Here is an 18,990-nt window from a genome sequence, read left to right as displayed (position 1 = left end):
GTAAGAAAGTCCTATGTTGCCACTTTTGTATTTGCACAGGGCATGACAATGCCACAACTTCCATTATCAGCATGAATTTGACTATATTAGCTGATGGCTCAACTGCAAAGCCAGCAGGTTGAACCCAGAAAAGAGAATGAAACTGGAAGTGTGAGTCAATCTAAAAGTCCGAACACTGTGTAATATGGAGAAAAACACAAAAAACGACCAGAGTATGGTAGCATTGTAGTTAGCACACTGGCATTCAGGAGCAGTATGGTTCAATCGCATGCCTGGCCATCCTGATTTAAGCTTTCCATGATTTCCTGAAACTGCTTAAGGCAAACGCCGGAATGGTCCCTTTAAAAGGGTATGGCCTCATTACTTCTCCGTCCCTCCCTAATCTGAGCTTGTGCTCTATCTCTAATGACCTCATTCTCAACAGGACATTAAACATGAATCTCTTCCTACAAAACATGACCATCCTGAGCAACTTAACACATAAGCATCTGGACACAGGCAAGGCCAGATTCAAGGTAGTTGAAATCAAGGTAAGAAGTGAAAGGTCGGTCACAACTGACAGGTAGAACGGAACAGAAGATTATTGTCTAGTAACATACAATTTCAAGCCATTGAATTAACTGCAGGAGTTTCATCAAAATACAAATATTGGTTTATATATTTATTAAAGGATATCATTAATATAATATACTGTGCTGGATACATAACTGCATATAAAATATTTTTAAGTTATAGTAAACATGTGTCAAAGATTCTGCTCATTCAATGCTTCACACAAGCCGTCTGTGACAGCTTACTGCACTTCTTTGCCACAAGACCTATCCAGCTCATCTGCCCCCATATCATTGTCCACTGGTGGGGATACTAAACTTTTTATTTTATTGACTGCTGTTTACAGTTACAGCTGGGCCAGAATGCTAATGTTACTACATCCAAAGGGTCATTTTCCTGTGCATCTTCACTTTCTTTGCTGTATAATCTGAGTTTCTCTTGTATTTCTTCAACATTTCTTGTTCCCACTCCATTTGAAGGTGGTCTTGATTTGATGGACTCATAGTCACTCCCCCTGTTCTTCACAATATTGTGTAATAGTTTCCTGTTTTCATCTGTAACTACACTCCTGGAAATGGAAAAAAGAACACATTGACACCAGTGTGTCAGACCCACCATACTTGCTCCGGACACTGCGAGAGGGCTGTACAAGCAATGATCACATGCAGGGCACAGCGGACACACCAGGAACCGCGGTGTTGGCCGTCAAATGGCGCTAGCTGCGCAGCATTTGTGCACCGCCGCCGTCAGTGTCAGCCAGTTTGCCGCGGCATTCGGAGCTCCATCGCAGTCTTTAACACTGGTAGCATGCCACGACAGCGTGCACATGAACCGTATGTGCAGTTGACTGACTTTGAGCGAGGGCGTATAGTGGGCATGCGGGAGGCCGGGTGGACATACCGCCGAATTGCTCAACACGTGGGGCGTGAGGTCTCCACAGTACATCGATGTTGTCGCCAGTGGTCGGCGGAAGGTGCACGTGCCCGTCGACCTCGGACCGGACCGAGCGACGCACGGATGCACGCCAAGACCGTAGGATCGTACGCAGTGCCGTAGGGGACCGACAGCCACTTCCTAGCAAATTAGGGACTCTGTTGCTCCTGGGGTATCTGCGAGGACCATTCGCAACCGTCTCCATGAAGCTGGGCTACAGTCTCGCACACCGTTAGGCCGTCTTCCACTCACGCCCCAACATCATGCAGCCCGCCTCCAGTGGTGTCGCGACAGGCGTGAATGGAGGGACGAATGGAGACGTGTCGTCTTCAGCGATGAGAGTCGCTTCTGCCTTGGTGCCAATGATAGTCGTATGCGTGTTTGGCGCCGTGCAGGTGAGCGCCACAATCAGGACTGCATACGACCGAGGCACACAAGGCCAACACCCGGCATCATGGTGTGGGGAGCGATCTCCTACACTGGCCGTACACCTCTGGTGATCGTCGAGGGGACACTGAATAGTGCATGGTACATCCAAACCGTCATCGAACCCATCGTTCTACCATTCCTAGACTGGCAAGGGAACTTGCTGTTCCAACAGGACAATGCACGTCCGCATGTATCCTGTGCCACCCAATGTGCTCTAGAAGGTGTAAGTCAACTACCCTGGCCAGCAAGATCTCCGGATCTGTCCCCCATTGAGCATGTTTGGGACTGGATGAAGCGTCGTCTCACGCGGTGTGCACGTCCAGCACGAACGCTGGTCCAACTGAGGCACCAGGTGGAAATGGAATGGCAAGCCGTTCCACAGGAATGTGTCAATAAAGTTTCACCTTCCTGGGACAATGAATTCACGGTGTTCTTATTTCAATTTCCAGGAGTGTATTATGTTTTCATTCCTTCTTGCTTGATTTCAGTTCCATCATTTCAGTATGTAATTTATTTTGGTTTCCTTATATTACTTTGATGTCCACATAATTTCTGAGCTGTTCCTGACATTGCTTCTTTTAGAACATTACATTTTTCTTTAATACATCTTAGTTAATCTTTTGGCAACAACCTGTGAATCTAGTCTCTGATTACTCTGCCAATTTGATTCAGAAGGTTGCCTTGCTTTTGTTTATTGTATTCTGTGATTACACATTTTCTAAGGTTTACACATTGCAATATCTGCAACACCTAGGTATTCTCTTGGCATTATGTTGACGGTTTTTCAAACTTCTAGGGTGGTTAGGATTTTGTCAGTGACTGTTCTACTTTAATCATCAAAAGTGTAGTGTGTGACTATGTATAAGTCTTTTCCATTCAAACAACTGTTCTCTAACAGTAGCTAATTTCTCATACATAAATCTAAAAGTTGAACCCCTTCCACATTTTTTTCAGTAGAGCCCATGATGCCCCAATGTAGACTCCTATTCTTTGTGTTCCAAACTGAGTCTTTAAATCACTTGTAATGATAAGATTTTCACATGTTCATTGAAGCCATTCAGAAACTCTCGTTTTCATTCTTTGGAGCGTCCTTGTTATGGAGTGTGTACTTGTATCACTCAATATTTGTTCCCATTCCAATTTACTGGTTAATTATTCTGCCACCGACAAACTAAAAATCACTGCAAACACTGTGTCTTAAATCCCATTCCATTTTTATGCTGAATTATTTTCAGAACAATGTAGGCTGTAGTCAAGGCAAAAGTTCCTAATTCCATTTTCATCCACTTTGTCTCACTAATTCCTATGAAAGGAATTTTATTTATTTTCTTTAGGTCAGTTGGTTCTGTGATTTTGTTTATCAGTGACAGAATGTTTAGCGTCCCAGTTCTGTGAAAGAACTGTGGTTTTTGCAATAAGTGTATCTTTCAGAGGTAAGATGGCATTTGCACGTGGCTGAAGTAGTTACCTGGAGATTTTTTCTGCTTAGGCATACGAATTTTGTCTCAAAATCTTGCTTGAATATGTACTATCACACAGGGAACTTCACAATGGAGTTTTATTGTAAGATGAACCAAAGAGGGTAACTGCACTGTGATCAATCACAGTTCCACGTCAGGCAAAGTTGTCAAGAGCAAATAAATATTCTGATACTTTGAAAGTCAACATTCAGCCAGGAACTGAAGCCAACGTTGTAGACCAAGAGAAATCTAGAAACACAGCAAAGTCAATGTAGTAAAACTGATGGCACATGACTGAAAGCTTCATAAATGGTACTGACTGTGTGCTACCTCATTACACGTTTTATTGTGCATAGTGGGCCAAACGGACAACCCACTGAACTTTCCTACAGTGGTAGCCTATGCCATTGCTAGGTGCACCAGCCAAATGCATTAACCTGTTAATACAAGCTGTGACAACCATACTGATGTCACCTTCCACTTGTAACTTGAATGATTCCATTTTCAGTCATTGTCTGGTGAAAATATTAAATCCATTTGACTATACCATAGCTCTACATGGAGGCACCAGCAGCCCCGACAGGCCACCGCTGGTGCGCCGGCGGTCGGACCCACGACCCCCAATGACGTTGCAGTCGATGTATTTCTTAATATCGCTTTTGGACGAAGCAAGCCAAGATGGTAACACTCTGGATGAGAGTTGGATCAGCAACTTGAGTGTGTCAAGGATGATTGTATCCTTCTCATTGGCTCAGGCATTCCATGAGATGATACTGGCATGGTGACATCAGTAACATGGGCAATGCATCTTGATGATAATTTATGGGGTCTTGATCATACTGACCATTTGCTCCACTTTTGAATTAGATCCCAGATGCAACAGAGCAATAGAAACATGCTGCACTTCATTGTGTTTATGGAAGCTCTCAAAATCTAAAGAGAAATTATCAAATGGAGTGTTCCTTTAGTGAAAAAAATTCATTGGCTCCTGCATCATGTTGTTGTTGTTGTTTTGGACTTCATTCAGAGACTGTTTTTATGCAGTTCTCCATTCCAGTTTTTCCTGTGGAAACCTTGTCATCTCTGCATAAATACTTCAACTTATTGTCATTTGAATCTACTAACAGTAGCCAAGCCTTGTTCTCTCTCTACAATTTTTACCTTCTTCACATTCTCCCATTACTAAGCTAGCGATTTCTTGATGTTTCAGGATGTGTCGTATCAACTGATCCCTTCTTTTGGTCAAGTTGCTCCATTAAAGTTGTTATGGGACAATTTTATGATCTTTGACAGTGTCATTTTTATATATTGCACCAATGATATCATGCAATACATATAATGAGTATATATACAATACATAGCAAATCATATCTATACTACTGTATAAAGACAAATCGTAGGTCAACATTTTTATGAAAAATCTCTTGTGAGAAGAATTCAACAGAGCACATAGAGACCTGAGGCCCCTGGAGTAGATGACATCCTCTCAGGTTTACTGAGATCCTTGGGGGAGCCAGCCATGACAAAATAATTTTATGTGGCATGCAAGATATACAGGACACTTGAAAACTCCCAGACTTCGAAAAGAACATAGTATTTCCTACCAAATAAGGCAGGTGCTGATAGGTGTGAATATTACATTTCAATAAGTCATGGTTGCTAAATTCTGACTCAAACTATTTATAAAAGAATGGAAAAACTGGTAGAAGCCAACCTCAGGAAAGATCAATTTGGGTTCTACAACAATACAGAAACATCCAAGGCAATGCTAACCCTACGTCATGCCTTAGAAGATAACCCGAAGAAAGGCACCCTATTTTTATAGCATTTGTAGATTTAGAGAGAGCTTTGGACAACATTGTCTGGAATCCACTCTCCAAAAGTATGAAGGCAACAAGGATAAAAATACTGAGAACAAAAGGTTGTCTGCACCTTCAATGGAAACTGGGCTGCAGGACACAAAAAGAAGGCAGTAGTTCCGATTGCAGTGAGACAAGGTTGTAACCTATCCCTGATGTTATTCAATCTATACATCAAGCAATCCATGAGTTACTAAGTATAATTTCTGAATTCTTTTAGATAAATATGACATCCATTGGTTAGCTGTACCTTCAATATCATACAACTTCAACTTATCTATGAGAATACTGTAATTCACTCAGTCAAGTACCTTAGAAAGAGCACATAAAATACCAGCTGATACCATTTTATTATTTAATGCTTGTGAAAACTGGTGAATGAACAAGTAAATGGCATTAACAATAGAACAACCCTTCTGGGATCCAATCTGTGATTTTCTGAGGATGTTATTGTTGCTAAAGTGTGATACTATTGTAGAATACATCACATTCTCAAAAATTATGGAATATGATGTCAGGAGTGAAACAGGTCAGTACTTACTGTCATCTCTCTTATCATCTTCCTTAAAGAGGGGTTTAAAGATGGCATATTCAGAGCTCTCTGGAAAAACACCTTGACTTAGTGATGCCTTACATATTTTAGATAAGATTGGGCTTATTACATGAAAACAAATCTTTGGCACTCTATTGGAAACACCATCAAAACTAAGCGAACTTTTGTTTTTGAGAGAATGTATGACTGTCTTAAGCTCAGAACGGGAATTTTATGAGAGTTGTTTTTCAGCATCCTGTTGCAATTTTTCTCTTCATCTGTTTGTTCCTATGCTTTTTACTTTATTTAAGAAATGATTATTAAATACATTTGCTACCAGTGACTCATCATTTATAGCCCTTCCATCCAATTCAGTAGTGATGTTTTTTTATTCTGTGGTTGGTTGTCCTGATCTTGTTTTGCTACATTCTATGTAGCTTTAAGTCTGTTGTCAGAAATATTGATTTATGACATTACGATCCTGTTCCTCAATTTTTTAATAGCCTTTGTTAGTAATTTTGAGCAGTTTTTGTAGTGTTCAGCTATTTGTTCCTGCTGAAAAATACGTTTCCCTTTTCCTTTCACGAGATGCTTTAATGCCTCTAGTGATCCATGGGTTTTTACACCACTGTTTAATGTTATTTATGATTACCTTATGTGGAAAGATATTTTTGTATAATTACATGAATTTATCATGGAATAGATTAAATTTTATGTTAGCATTTGGTTCATTATAAATTTCATCCCATAGCTACAATTGAAAGAGAGATAGTTTTCAGTATTAATTCACAAGCACACACTTCTACGTGCGCATCACTACAAAATCTACTTGTATCAAAGTTTTTGAACTTGTGTTCTGTCTTAATATATGTGGCAACATATTAGTTTTCCCATATTTTCCCATATTAGTTGTGCATAAGTAACAGGTGTAGATGTATGAAGCCGGAATTTCCCTATAGATGGTGCTAGTCATCAGTATAGGGTCCGTGAGACGGCATCTACAGGATCTACTTCCAGTAACGTTTGATATGAATGTCAACACACAGTAACCCAAGTTCCACACATCGATACCTGTTTCAAACCCATAAACATGTCAAGCTTTATGCCTACAAACTGCGATTTGTGGACAGCATTGGTTTTCTGTTATCATTTGAAGAAAACTACTGCAGAACCACATCAAATGCTTGTTGAAGCTTTCAGCGAACATGCTCTGAAAAAACATATCCTTTTGAGTGGTTCAAAAATTGAAAAGTGGTATTGTAACATGAGAAGCAACAAGTGCAGGAAACCACCGGAAATGTTAGAAGAAAACAAACTACAGAGCTTATTGGATGAAGATGATATTCAAACTCAACAGGAACTCACAGAACAAGTGAATGTGATGCAGAAAGCTGTTTCTCTTCAGTTGAAAGCTATGGGAAAGGTGCAGTAAGTGGGAAAATTGTTCTGCATGAATTGAATGAAAGACAAAAAGCAATTCAAAATACCACTTGTGAAATGCTGCTCACCAGATACAAAAGAAAGTCGTTTCTCCATCAAATGATGACAAGTGATGAAAAATGGATATATTTTGAGAATCCTAAGCAATGTAAATCACGGGTGAATGCAGTCAACCTATTGACATCCACTGCAAAACCAAATCGCTTTGGAAAGAAGAAAATGCTCTGATGGGATTAGAAGGGTGTAATCTATTATGAGCTGCTTAAACCTGGTGTAACCATTAACACTGATTGCTATCAAATGCAAATGACCAATTTAAATTGAGCAATAGGTGAGAAATGACTGGAGTATGGAAAAAGGCAACACAAAGTCATTTTGCTCCATGATAATGTCCCATCACACACAGCAAAACGGCTCAGCTGGGAAATACTGGGACATGCGGCTTATTCTCCAGAGTTGTCTCCGTTGGAGTATCATCTATTTGCATCACTGGGACAAGCTGTTGCTGAATATCCCTTCAATTCATATGACAATGTATGAAAATTGCTCTTTGACTGGTTTGCTTCAAAAGAATAATTGTTTTTTGTGTGGCATTCTTAGTGTGCCAGAGAGGTGGCAGAAGTGTATAATAGCAATAAAAATAGAAAATAAAATATTGTTTATCAGTTTCAAACCACAGATGTGTATTATTGCAACCAAATTCCGGTTTTATGCTTTTACATCTGGTAAGCTGCTATTGTGTAATCTCTTAGATGTAACTTATCTAAAGCTGTGGTTATGTGGTGCTCAGACAGGCAAAGTATGTATTTCTTTTCAGAGCTCTGTAAATTTTCCAAACAGACAAGAAGCTCCCAGAATGAGATTTTTGCTCTACAGAGAGGTGTGCACTGCCATGAAACTTGCTGGCAGATTAAAACGGTGTGCCAGACCGAGACTCGAACTCGGAACCTTTGCCTTTCACAGGCAAGTGCTCTACCAACTGAGCTACCCAAGAACAAATCACTACCCACCCTCACAGCTTCAATTCTGACAGTACCTCGTCTCCTAACTTCCAAACTTCACAGAAGCTCTTCTGCGAACCATGATCCCAAATTCGAGTCTCGGTCCAGCACACAGTTTTAATCTGCCAGGAAGTTTCAGACAAGAAGCTCTTCTACCTTATTACTCAATTCTATAATATTTTGATGAAGTAATCTAACTGTACTTTTCTATGCATTCTTAAACATTTTCTGTGGTTCTTCTGTTATTTCCACATTTTTCAGAACGGGGTGCCTGAATCATGATCCTAACCAAAAAAAGATGCCTCTCTGTCTCCAGTAACCACATGGAGTTTGCTATATATGATGGTGGCCCCCATATCTTATGTACAAGAAGCTCAGCCAACTTAACTTTCCCTCTCATATTCAGGTGTAGGCCATGTCCAGTATATCCTCATCTCTCAATTGTAGCATATGAGATTTCATACCACTCAGCTGCAGCCCACTCAACTCAGTGTTGACATGATTGACATTTATTCATAACTGTAATCCATAAGTATTTAGTTGAATTTACAGCCTTTAGATTTGTGTGATTGATCATGTAACCAAAATTTAGCAGATTTCTTTTAGTACTCTTGAGGGTGACTTCACACTTTTCATTTAGAGTCAGTTGCCAGTATTTGCACCATACAAATATCTTGTCTAAATCATTTTGCAATTGGTTTTGATCATCTGATGACTTTACAATGACAGCATCATCTACAAACAATCTGAGACTGCTCAGATTGTCTCCTATGTTGTTTATGTAGTCCAGGAATAGCAGAGGGCCTATAACACTTCCTTGGGGAATGCCAGATATTACTTCTGTTCCCCACCAGTTACTATGAACTGTTACCGTTCTGACTGGAAATAACCATCCCAGTCGCATAATTGAGGTGATACTCCATAGGCATACAATTTGAATAGAAGATTCTTTTGGAGAAGATTGTCAAAAAGCCTTCTGGAAATCTAAAAATGTGGAATCAATTTGACATCCTCTGTCAATAGCACTTATTACTTCATATGACAAAGAGCTAGTTGTGTTTCACAAGAACAATATTTTCTGAATCCGTGCTGACTGTGTGTCAATAGACTACTCTCTTCGAGCTAATTCAAAATGTTCAAACATATATATGTTCCAAAATCATACTGCGAATCAACATTAGTGAAATGGGTCTGTAATTCAGCAGATTACTCCTTTTTCATTTTTGGGTATTGGTGTGACCTGTGCAACTTTCTAGTCTTTAGGTATGGCTCTTTCATGTAGTGAGCAGTTGTATATGATTGCTGAGTATGGAACTTCTGTATCTGCATGCTCTGAATGGTACTTGACTGGTATACAATCTGGACTGGAGTCTTCATCTTCACTAAGTGTTTGAAGCTGTTTCACTACACCAAGGACATCTGCCTCTAAATTACTCACATTGGCAGTTGTTCTTGATTTGAATTCTAGAATATTCACCTCACCTTCTTTGGTGAAGAAGTTTCATACTTTAATAGCACTGTCATCAGTGACACATCACCAATGTTATTGTGCAGTAAAGGTATTGATTTCATCGTGCTACAGATGTACTTTACATATGACAAGGATTTCTGTGTGTTTTCTGTGACATTCCAAGGCAGAGTTTCATTGTGGAAACTATTAAAAGCTTATGTAAAACTTAGCAAATCTTGAGGATTTTTCATTCTTTTAAATTTAGCATGCTTTAATTATTTATGCGATAGTGTTCTGACCCATTTTGTGTAGCACAGAGGATCAGTGCCATTGTTTATTAATTTATTTGGTGTGTATCTCTCAATTGCTTTCAATACTATTTCTTTAAAATCAAACCGCATGTGCTCCATGCTTACATACTGAGATTGGAAGTAGTGGAGACTGTCTCTTATGAAGAAGTCAACTGAGTTTTTATCTGCCTCTTTTAAATAGATGTACTTTATTTTTGATGGGATTGGATGTTACAGTATTCAGTGTCACTACAACAGACTTTTGGTAACTAATCCATGTATCCATCATGATGCTTCCTATTTCATCAGGATTATTTGTTACGAAGAGGTCAAGTATGTTTCCACAACCATTTACACTTTGAGTGGGCTCCTGAACTAATTGTTCAAAATAATTTTCTGAGAAAGCATTCAGTACAATTTTGAAAGACGTTTTATACTTGCCGCTGATTTTAAACATGTATTTTTGCCAACATATTGAGAGCAGATCAAAGTCACCACCAACTATAATCATACGAGTGGAGTATCTATTTGAAATAATTCTCAAATTTTCTTTGAAATGCTCAGCAACATATCTTCTAAGTCAGGGGGACAGTAAAATGAACCAATTATTAATTTATTCCAGTTGTCAAGTATAATCTCCACAGACAACTACTCACAGGAAGTACCTACTTCAGTTTCACTATCAGGTAAACTATTACTGACAGGAACAAATACTCCAGCACCAACTGTATTTAATCTATTCTTTCTGAACACGGTTAGGTTCTTTGTAAAAAATTCAGCTGTACTGATATTGAGATAACAAAAGTCGTGGGATACAATCCTAATACTGTGTCAGACCACCTTTTCCCGAAGCGTAGTGTAGCAGTTCGATGTGGCATTGACTCGACAAGTTGTTGGAAGTCTCCTGCAGAAAAATTGAGCTGTGCTGCCTCTATAATCATCCATAATTGTTAAAGTGTTGCCAGTGCATGATTTTATGCATGAACTGACCTCATCATTATGTCCCATATATGTTCATTAAAATTCTAGTTTCGTGATCTGGGTGGCCAAACCATTCATTTGAATAATCCAGAATGTTCTTCAAATCAATCGCAAACAATTGTGGCCCAGTGACATGACACCTTGTCATCCATAAAACTTCCATCCTTGTTTGGGAACATGATGTCCATGAATGGTTGCAAATAATCTCCAAGTAACCGAACATCCATTTCATGTAAACACAGCCCACACCTTTATGGGGCCATCACCAGCTTGCACAGTGCCTTGTTGACAATCTGGGTCCCTGGCTTCATGGTGTCTATGCCATACTCAAATCCTACCATCATCTCTTACCAACTGAAATCTGGACTCAACTGACCAGGCCATGGCTTTCCAGTCATCTAGTATCCAACTTACGTGGTTACTAGCCCAGCAGAGGCACTGCGGGCGATGTTGCAATATTAGCAAAGACACTCACATAATTCATCTGCTGGCATGGCCCATTAGTGCCAAATTTCACTTCACTGTCCTGTTTGTCATATGTCCCACACTGATTTTTGTGTTTATTTCATACAGTGTTGCTTGTCTGTTAGCTCTGACAGCTCTATGTAAACGCCACTGCTCTCAGTCGTTAAGTGAAGGCCATTGGTCACTGCATTGTCTCTGGTGAGAGGTAACACCTGAAATTGGTATTCTTGACACACTCTTGACGCTGTGGGTTGTAGAATATTGAATTCTCTAATGATTTCTTAAATGGACTGTCCCATGCATCCAGCTTCAACTATCATTCTGCATTAAAAGTCTGTTAACTCTTGTTGTGTGGAAGTAATCACATCAGAAACCTTTTCACATGAATCATCTGAGTACAAATGACAGCTCTCCAAATGCACTGCCCCTTTATATTTTGTTTACATGATACTAAAGCCAACTGTATATGTGCATATCGCTATCCCATGACTTTTGTCACCTCAGTGTATTTCTAGCTTTTGGCAACTTTCTGTGCCCATAATGATTTATCAGTGCTTTCTATTAGTACTTGGAGTCCTGGTTCTTTCCCAACATAGCTACAGCAATTTACAATTACTATACCAATTTTTTCTAGGTCTACCTTCCTCTGTTTTTCCCTGCACCATTTTAGACTGATGGCTTTTCTGTAGTTTCCTGAACACACTAACATAAAAGAAAACCACCCAGCCTCCACTATCCTTGTGGCCTCTTCCTGTGTGTAGTGGACCCCTGATCTTTTAAGTGGAACATGGAAACCCACTACCCGATGGCATAAGTTGAGGTATCTGCAGGCTACACAGTTGCAGAACCTCTGGAGCCTCCTATTCAGACCCTCGACTCAGATCTGTACTAAAGGACCACAGTCAGTTCTGTTGGCGATGCTACAGTTTCAGAGGAAAGGATGTTGGGAAGAATGAAAGCAACACAACATTCGAAGAACCATTATAAGAGCTTTTCTTGGTTTGATTGCTGATGTCAAAGCAGTACACATATATGTTGTAATCTGTCATGAGCTATGAAGTAAGGTGTATCTGTTGACTGATTATTGTAACAGAATATGTGCAAGAAAAACATTGTGTGTAAAATACAGAAGAGTTGGTGCAAAACTGTGTATGTCAGTTAGTAGCTTGGACAGATTGGAGCTCTCTTCCAGCACCCACACACTGCAACAAGGTGAAGAAGTCCAACGACATGTCTCCATGGCACTGCATAGCAGGACCACAAAAGTAATTAACTTTGAGAATAGTGACCAGAAATTATTTATGAGGTTAAGATACATACATGCACCAAGAAGATGGATTGTACATGGGGCATAATCACAACCACACAATCAACCACAATGTACCATTTCAGTTGCTGGCACTTCATTATAAACTTCACTCTTCAGGTAATCCCACAAACAATAGTCAGGTGAAGTGAGATCCAGTGATCTTGCATGCCAAGACAATGGATCACCTCTTCCCATCCATCGACGATTGTACACATGGTCTAACACTTTCCATGCTGCTACAGAATAATATGGTGGACAGTCATCATGTTGAAACCACATTTTTCATTGCAAGTCCTAGGGAAGGTCCACAAGCAATACTGGAAGACTGTTCTCCAACAACGTTCAATATCACTTTTTAAGGTACCATTCATAAAGTCTGTCACCAATTATTTGGCAGTAGACATTCACGTTCCACAACTTGGCATAACCAGTGCGGGTTTCACGTATCCCAGCAGTGCGTGCTGTGTCAATTAATCATGCTGTGTTTCATGAAAGTTGACTCAGAGAGCAATACTCAAGAAAAGAAATTGGGGTCTCTCTCTGTCTCTATTTGCTCTTGTGTCCAAAATGCTACTCAGTTCTGGTAATCATTGTCATGAAGTTCCTGATGGAGGGAAATATGAAACAGATCTTATTTTTATATTTCAAAATTCCAAAAACAGTAGTCTGACTAATTCCTGATTCATGCCTTAATTGCCAAGTGCTAATGTGGGGGTGATGATTTGGTGCGGCTGATATTGCAGTTTTATTATTCTCTCAAACAACTGTTCTTCAATGGTTCCTTTTCTGTGGTTACACATTTCTCTTAGTGGAGAAATGTCAAATACCCTGACAGAAAACAAGCACGATTGCACTTTGTTTGGAAAAAGGGTGAGTATAAAGGGTTACAGCATTATCAACATTCCTCTGACTTTGTAAATGTAAACCATTTCAATTTTCTCTCCTACCATAATATCCTGCATTCTAAATAAATGTGTAAAGCAGGTTATGAAGAAATGTATTTAAAAAATGAGGGAATGGGATGAGATCATATCAAATAAATAATGACTGTTTCAAAATCGCTACACAGAGAAAACTACAAAACGTTGAGTCGTCTGCCACACATCTGTTTTTATGTTTTTGGTCCAATACATTTTTCTCAAGATAATACCATTCTGGAACGCAGTTATGTTATTGTGAAAGACAGTGCTATCTGTTGCTCAATGATTAAAGAGTTACATGCAAAAGTTGTGTATTTTTTCTCACAGAACCTGATTCTACAATAAAAATGGGATGTTCTTATTTCAGATGCCAATGTTGCCCCCCCCCCCCCCCCCTCTCTCTCTCTCTCCAACACACTTCCCACCCCCTGGGCGTTGGGTATGGGGACCAACATTGGTATCACCAGATAGCATTCTAAATACTGAATACATATTTTTTTTCTTTGTATCGGATTCACAGTTTTTGAGATTGGTAGCACCAGACAGCACTTTTAAAAATATTGAACAAATATTTTCATGTTATTATCTTTGGCATAGCTTTTGAGATATTTCTTTGTCTCAAGATTTAAAAAAACTCATGAAGTTTTTATTGCATACATGAGCCTGTCAGTTCAGCACAAGGTTTTTAATTCTCTGCCAGAAACAGAATAATAGAGATTGTGTCTTTGAAATTAATGTTCACGGGCACAGTCTTCATGCCCCCCCCAATATTTTAAGAAAATGATGAGTTACATTATGCTTTGTAAAATCACAAAATTATGTTGGAATTTTTTATTTTCCTTGTTTGACGATAGTTACCTTTTAAAATAATTTCAGTAAGATGTCAAAACAAATAATTATTACAGTAGTAAGCAGGTTAACTAAAAAGGAGTGATGTGAATTGTGATAATGTTACAGTGCTGTGGGCACACTTAGAATTTGTCTTAGTGCGCAAACCTTCGGGTAAAGTCTAGCTGTCAGCGGGCCAGCACTGCGGACGTGGCAACATCAAAAGGACTGGAGCAGAAGTGCCTGGACCCTCCACCTCACTTCATCTTGATACTTCGAGACATTATTGTATAAAGACCACCCTGCTGTCGTAGTCATTCAGTGTGGATAGTTTCGTTCAGTGCAGGCTGCAGATGTGTTTAGTGTTCCGACTTTAGTGTCTAGTGGCCTATTTTATATGACTATATTTTATTTGTTTACTTTAGTCTCTTAGTGTATTGTGAAATAAGTCTGCAATGGATGAATTTGTTACCAAAAAGGCGCGCTTGGAAATTGATGATACTGCAAGTCAACCTCTAACAGTTACTGTATCGTCAATTGCTTTGTCGTCTTCATGTGAGAACCATTCACAGCCAAAACTTGGAGAACCTGGTAAGGGAAGATAATTTCAGAAGTCTTGGTTGATCAAATATACATGGCTAGAATATGAAGCATCTACCGAAAAAGGTTTTTGCAAAACCTGCAAAGAGGCAGATTCTAAAAATCTATTACAATTTTCTTCGAAAAGAGAAGATGCAATTACTTCCATAGGGTTTTCTAACTGGAAAAAGGCTTTGGAAAAATTCCATCTTCACAGAAATATGTTTACGCATAAAGAAGGTGTTCTGAAACTAAATTCTATCACTAACTGAAGTGTGGCCTCCCAACTGAATGGACAGTTAGATAGTGATATGAAGAAAGGTGGTTTGGCTCTTGAGACAATTTTTACTACCGTGCAATTTCCATACTAACGAGGACTATCAATTAGAGGGCACGAAGATGTAAACTCAAATTTTTTTCAGTTGTTGGAACTCCGATAGAATGACATACCTGAGTTTAAAGATTGGTTACGGCATTCAGGGTATAAGTGGACATCCCCCAATATTCAAAACGAGATCATTGATCTACTAGAGAAGTCTGCGTTGAGAAAGGTATTGGCTTCAATCAAGAAGACTGAACATTTTTCTATTATGGTTGACGAAACAAGTGAGTCTTCGATTCACGAACAAGAGTCATTTAGTATTCGTACTGTCGATGCTTTTTTCGTCTTGATTTGTCAATGGATAACCTAAGAGGGCAGTGCTATGATGGTGCGTCGAATATGAGCTGTAAGTCCAAAGGACTAAGAAAGTTAGTTTTGGATATACAACCAAAAGAACGTTACGTGCACTGCACTGCTCACAGATTAAACTTGGCGGTTGTAGACAGTCTCCGCCATCTTACGTCTATAAGGGATACTATGGCTTTAGCCAAGGGCTTAATAAACACCGTAAGGGAATCCAACAAAAGGATGGGACTTTACAGGAGCATACGCTGTGAGAGCGCCAACGACCAATCTGGTCTACGATCCCTTTGCCCGACTTGGTGGACTATGCGAGCTTCTAGTATCTTGAGAATGCCGAAAAACTTTGAAGAACTTCTAGAGGTTTTTGAAACATTTTCTGCAGAGGACAAAATAGAGGCAGGTTACAAACGTGCAGGCTACCTCGAGCCAATGTTACAATTCAAGACTTACTTCTTTTTATGTCTTTATTGCCATGCAATGAATCCGGTAGAGGATGTTAATGAAAACATTCAATGCCCTCTTCTAAGTGTTGCTCATCTGGAAAAAATATATGAGGGCTTGATTTGTATACTGAATGCAAGGTGTGATAGTTTTGAACACTTTCGGGAATGGTGTTTAAAAGAAAAACCTTCACAAGTTGATGATGCTTCGCTTCCTCGGAATCGATGTATACAAAAGAAGTATGAAAACAACGAAGCCAGCTCACCACACATTTCAAAACGCCAAAGGAATACAACAAAGCTATTTACATTGAAGTTTGTGAAACGGTGCAATCTTGCATTTCTGAGCCATTTGCTTCAACTCACACGGGTCATTGCAGTTGAACAAGAGTGCTTGCTTTTAGTAAACAGAGGTGAAACAAATTTGGAAAAATCAACTGAGTTTTTTAAAGATGACCTAGACACTGAGAGACTGCGCTTACCCTTGAATATGTTAGCTGATATCGCTAATAAAAATAACATTACACAAGAGCCTGCAGTTGGAGAAATGTTATGTGAAGTAGTGAAGTGCATTAAGCTTCTCCAAGTAATTCCAATCATGACAGCAACAACAGAACTGCCCTACCCCCAACCAACAGTGGGACTGAAGTGACTGAACAACTTGGCTATTCTTCATATTCACCGAGATGTTTTGGATGAATTGGATAGCCGACCAGTCATCAACGACTTCATGTTCAGTAATTCAGTCATATGGTCGACATTTGCAACTTTCTAAAGACACTCTAGCCCTAATAATGGCATTTAGAGCAATATTAAAAATCTTTATAAAATAGAGAATGAAATACATACATAATGTTAAATTTTAAGTTTTGAAATATTAGTACTAGTTTAGTACTGTATTACTATAGTACTGTATTAGTTATTTTCAATTATTTAAATATTTTTAGGGTGTAAGACCCAATTAAAACCCGCTATTTACATAATTTTTGACTGAAAATATTAGGCATTCTGTATTAACTTTATTAACTGTATTAAAGCATTAACTTTGAGATATTGTTTTTATTTAATGAACCCTGAGGCTTATTCAGAGTAAGCTAAAATTAGTTATTTCACTTATTAATCAAAGTGCTATTACTGTGTGACAGAAATATTTTATGTTTTATTCCTTTAATGATAGTTTAGGATTTATTTTAATGATAGTTTAGGATTTATTCCTCCCCCCATGAACCATGGACCTTGCCGTTGGTGGGGAGGCTTCCGTGCCTCAGCGATACAGTTCGCCGTACCGTAGGTGCAACCACAACGGAGGGGTATCTGTTGAGAGGCCAGACAAACGTGTGGTTCCTGAAGAGGGACAGCAGTCTTCTCAGTAGTTGCAGGGGCAACAGTCTGGATGATTGACTGATCTGGCCTTGTAACAATAACCAAAACGGCCTTGCTCTGCTGGTACTGCGAACGGCTGAAAGCAAGGGGAAACTACGGCCGTAATTTTTCCCGAGGGCATGCAGCTGTACTGTGTGATTAAATGATGATAGCGTCCTCTTGGGTAAAATATTCCGGAGGTAAAATAGTCCCCCATTCAGATCTCCGGGCGGGGACTACTCAAGAGGATGTCGTTATCAGGAGAAAGAAAACTGGTGTTCTACGGATCGGAGTGTGGAATGTCAGATCCCTTAATCGGCCAGGTAGGTTAGAAAATTTAAAAAGGGAAATGGATAGGTTAAAGTTAGATATATTGGGAATTAGTGAAGTTCGGTGGCAGGAGGAACAAGACTTCTGGTCAGGTGACTACAGGGTTATAAACACAAAATCAAATAGGGGTAATGCAAGAGTAGGTTTAATAATGAATAGGAAAATAGGAATGCAGGTAAGCTACTGCAAACAGCATAGTGATTTAGGAACCAGGTTTTAAACTGTAAGACATTTCCAGGGGCAGATGTGGACTCTGACCACAATCTATTGGTTATGACCTGTAGATTAAAACTGAAGAAACTGCAAAAAGGTGGGAATTTAAGGGGATGGGACATGGATAAACTAAAAGAACCAAGGTGGTACAGAGTTTCAGTGAGAGCATAAGGGAGCAATTGACAGGAATGGGGGAAAGAAATACAGTAGAAGAAGAATGGGTAGCTTTGAAGGATGAAGTAGTGAAGGCAGCAGAGGATCAAGTAGGTAAAAAGACGAGGGCTAATAGAAATCCTTGGGTAACAGAAGAAATATTGAATTTAATTGATGAAAGGAGAAAATATAAAAATGCAGTAAATGAAGCAGGCAAAAAGGAATACAGACGTCTCAAAAATGAGATTGACAGGAAGTGGAAAATGGCTAAGCAGGGATGGCTAGAGGACAAGTGTAAAGATGTAGAGGCTTATCTCACTAGGGGTAAGATAGATACTGCCTACAGGAAAATTAAAGAGACCTTTGGAGATAAGAGAACCACTTGTATGAACATCAAGAGCTCAGATGGAAACCCAGTTCTAAGTAAAGAAGGGAAAGCAGGAAGGTGGAAGGAGTATATAGAGGGCGATGTACTTGAGGACAATATTATGGAAATGGAAGACGATGTAGATGAAGACGAAATGGGAGATACGATACTGCGTGTAGAGTTTGACAGAGCACTGAAAGACCTGAGTCGAAACAAGGCCCCCGGAGTAGACAACATTCCATTGGAACTACTGACTGCCTTGGGAGAGCCAGTCCTGACAAAACTCTACCATCTGGTGAGCAAGATGTATGAGACAGGCGAAATACCCTCAGACTTCAAGAAGAATATAATAATTCCAATCCCAAAGAAAGCAGGTGTTGACAGATGTGAGAATTACCGAACTATCAGTTTA

Source organism: Schistocerca gregaria, chromosome 4 (assembly GCF_023897955.1).
Source record: "Schistocerca gregaria isolate iqSchGreg1 chromosome 4, iqSchGreg1.2, whole genome shotgun sequence".
NCBI lineage: Eukaryota > Metazoa > Arthropoda > Insecta > Orthoptera > Acrididae > Schistocerca > Schistocerca gregaria.
The sequence above is the reverse complement of the archived record's forward strand: the minus strand, read 5'-3'. Positions refer to the sequence as shown.